This window comes from Quercus suber, unplaced genomic scaffold, assembly GCF_002906115.3.
Source record: "Quercus suber isolate HL8 unplaced genomic scaffold, Cork oak 2.0 scaffold_259, whole genome shotgun sequence".
NCBI lineage: Eukaryota > Viridiplantae > Streptophyta > Magnoliopsida > Fagales > Fagaceae > Quercus > Quercus suber.
This window is the reverse complement of record NW_027069715.1, coordinates 201,649-205,571: the sequence shown is the minus strand read 5'-3', so window position 1 is coordinate 205,571 and position 3,923 is coordinate 201,649. Positions and strand designations below refer to the sequence as shown.

General features: G+C 33.1%; 1 non-coding gene and 1 pseudogene across 1 annotated transcript; both read right to left on the bottom strand.

The window, feature by feature from the left end:
- Nucleotides 1-324: 324 nt before the first annotated feature.
- LOC111985802 (small nucleolar RNA Z221/R21b) lies at nucleotides 325-424 on the bottom strand. The gene has a single exon (XR_002880071.1). It is a non-coding gene; the product is annotated as a small nucleolar RNA Z221/R21b (small nucleolar RNA).
- Nucleotides 425-1,851: 1,427 nt separating this feature from the next.
- On the bottom strand, nucleotides 1,852-3,263 carry LOC112037084 (putative UDP-rhamnose:rhamnosyltransferase 1; annotated as a pseudogene).
- Between the last annotated feature and the right edge of the window lie 660 nt (nucleotides 3,264-3,923).

Sequence of the window (3,923 nt, the reverse complement as noted above, 5' to 3'; positions counted from 1 at the left end):
ATTGGAAGATTTTGATTGTATATTTTTTTATCATGAAACAAACACCGAAATGGTTAAACTGAATTTAAAAATAAATAAATAAAGGGAAAGAAAAGAAGGAACCATCAGAAACCAAAGTTTATCCCCATAATCAAAATGTTGTACGGTCTGCATCATGGTTCGATCTTCTGAAACAGAAGACCGCATCACTTGGTTCCTTTTTTTTTTTTTTTTTTCTCTTTCATCTTAATTTTCTTCATCATCAAAAATCTATAGAATATAAAAGACCCGGAAGATTGCCAAGAAAATAAACTAATAAACACAAATTGAAAAAATAAAAGAAAGGAGCTCAGAAAAAATATGGGTTGTGAGAAATTTATCAGCACAGATTGATGTAAACATCATCAGAGTGGTGCATGACTATCTCTATTCCTCATCACTGCTCCCTTCATGGAGAATTTCAATCCTGACCTAAACTTAACCTGCAAATAATAATAATAAAAAAGCTCTCTTCTAGAGAGAGAGAGAGAGAGAGAGAGAGAGAAGTGAACAAACAAGAAGAAGAGAGGGATGTGGATCTGAACGGTGTTTGCCCCAATTTATATTCTGGGAGGATTAGTCTGAGTCTCTTTGTGAGAGATAAAAGGTAAAGCTGAAGTGAGATACTATTCGTGTTTGCCCCAAGAACACGAAGGCTCCAAGAAGTCATCGTGGGTGTTGTTGAGGTCAAAGTGTGAGTTTTGGAGGAGTTGAATTTGAGAGTTTTGGATCTGTAGAGAGCTGTATTTCTAATTTGCATTTGATTGTTGTTGAAGGGGAGGTGAACCAGGCGTGTCTGATATCAAAAGGTTTTATTTAGCCCAAAAAAAAAAAAAAAAATAGCACAACATTTAATGTAAAACACAGATTTCTAGAAGGGGGGGTGAACCTAATATTATTCAAGGAAAAAAAAAAAAAAAGAGCACAGCGTTAGTTGACTAAAATTGGTGTGTACACGTGGTACACAATTAGAGTTATAATTGGTGTATATACGTGGCACGCAATTAGAGTTCTAATTTGAAATTCAATTTCACACTCTCTCTGCTTCACCTATTATTATATATATATAGATTAGCATGTAACCCATGCAAATATATGAATGTATTTAAAATTAAACATAGTTTTTATTATAAAAATATAAATAATTAGTGTAATTATTTTAAAAAAAATATCATTTAACACATGCATATATATATATATGAATACATTTAAAATTAAACACTATTTTTATCATAAAAAAAATTAATCAAATTATTTTTTTGAATGTAAATGTAATTAGTCACATATTAAAATTCTTATCTAAATTTAATAATATTTATGATTTTTTTTTTATAATTTTTAATAAGATAGAATGTGTGGTGATCTTTGTTGTGTAGTGATTTTTATTGATTATATGTGATTATTTTTTAATTATTAATTTTATAGTTTATTAATATTAGATTCTTAGTATTTTTCACTCATTAACTCACTTAGCACAAAGATTAAAAAACTTAAGTGAATAATTATAGTATGGTTCTCACATATATTTAGACATATGATACAAAATTAGATTCTAATTTCAAATTTTAATTGAATTTTCTCTAAACTCTGTCTATATATATATATATATATATAGATTAGTCATTCTACCTAGGAAACTGGGTTTTGGACCCATTTTTATGAAAGCATTTTTCTTGATTTTTGAAGAAATTGAAAATAGATGCGATTAGCTTTACTAGAAAGTAGCAAAATAAATTTAAGACAATTATTCTTAATTAAGGTCTAAAAGGACGCTTCTGGTTCCTATGAAAAACCAAAGCCTTATTACCATGATTGTCGACAATCACTCCTGTTTTATTCCCTATTTTTCAAATACTCAACAAACCGATCAATGTAGTATTGCTGATGCAGATTCTCGTCTCCAAATATAGCAGCGGCCTTCCTTGCACGAACTCTGAATGTCTTTCCTTCCTCTGACACCATGGCCAATCTCAGAGCCTTGGCTAAGCTATCCCTATCAAAGGATCCATCTTTGCCTCTCTCAACTTCCACAGCCAAATCCTTATCTACCAAAAGACCTGCATTCAGAGACTGATCATAAACAAGTAGCAACACAATAAGAGAATGACCAAATTGCAAAATCTCAATCACAGATCCCCACCCAGAATGAAACAATGACCCCCCAATCGCTGGGTGTGCCAAAATTTCCATCTGAGGAGCCTATCCAAAACACACCATTCCCCTATCAGATATTCGATTGCTAAAATCGAAAGGCAAAATATCATCTTCATCAGTTCACCAAAAGGGTCTTCTTAGTGCCCATAAAAAAGGCACTAGAGAAAGCTCTAGCCCATAAGCAATCTCATGAACTTGTTCCTTACTAAGCTTGCACTCACTGCCAAACACTACAAACACAAATGACTTTGGAACTTGTTTATCAAGCCATTCAAAGATCTTCCTCCATGACCCATCATTGGTTTTTGATGTTTCAGGTCTTTCATGAGGCTGAGGGAGCAAACCCACTGAAAACACCGGCTTTCCCATCTGTTTCTCGTGTAAATTCAAGTACTCACCTTCAAACTCCTTGCAACTACGAATAGCCAACGCATTACATGCACACAGGACCTTTGAAATCCTTGCAGCGCCACTTATGCCCGAAGCATCTTTTGTATATAGGGTTGCGTGTACAAATGGTGCTTCATATTCTCTCCATGCCACTGAAGATGGAAAACTAACCCACTCAGGCGGCTTTGTTAGACTTTCTGGTGATGGCCAAGTTGGTGTTTGGTCAGAAAGAAAAACATATCCTGGTGGCCTCCCCAAGAAAACAGTGGTTGCAGCAGACATAACAGTGAAGAGCACGAGTTTGACATTATACTCTTGTGCAATATCAACAGCCCAATGAGCACAAAAATCTACAATAATCCAATCTGGCAATTGATCTCGGATGAATTTCTTGAATGGAATTTGCAGGAGATCATATGCAATCTTAAAGTGCTCAACTTTGTCTAGTGGAATATCCACAGTGGCCTCGGCCCCATTAGGCAAGATCTCATTGTCTAGTGTGAGTAATGGAAACTCCACCAAATCTATAAGAGGTGCTAAATTAGGAGGAACTTTGGGAAGTCTTTGGATGTTTCTTGGGGTTGACACAAAGGAAACATGAACTCCGGCTTTGGCTAGGGCAGGGAGAGTTGAAAGAAGGGAAACATATGGCCAAAGGCAGACCAACGAAGTGTCACTACGTGGAGACGACCCCTCACCATTTATTTTTGGTACGAGAGATTTCCAAGATATTGCACATACATATTTATAGATATATTTATTTTCTCTTTTTTACGACTTTTGAAAAAACCTCATTTTAGATTCAGCTTTTTTTCCCCCGATTTATCTTTCTAAGAAAGTAAGCTTTTGAACATAAGCAGTACTATAACAACATGTTTTAACTTTCACTGACTTGTTTTACTTAAAATATAAGTTAGTAAAAAGTAAAGTTAAAAGTGAAAATAGAAAAGAAAAGAAAAAAACCCTGTGATTTTAGCAAAAGGAAAATGTGCGAATAAGCCAAAGAAGAAAAAGAAAAAGAAAAAGAAAAAAACTAAACATATAATATGTTTGGATTAGCTTATATTTTGAGTCATTTATTTGACATAAAAGATAAATATATAAATATACAATTGGAATACAAATCCTCTATACTATTTTTTGTGTTTTACTTTATATTCCACTAATCACAATTTGCCACGTATTTGTGTAACTTTCCTTATAAAATAGTCAAAGTTTAAAATGAAAAAAGATAAACACATGACAAATTGTTATTAATGAAATATAAAGTAGAATACAAAATGTGATACAGATAATTTGTATTCATACAATTGTACCTATAAAAAAAATCTCCAATAAATTTCTACCTAACTTTCCAAATC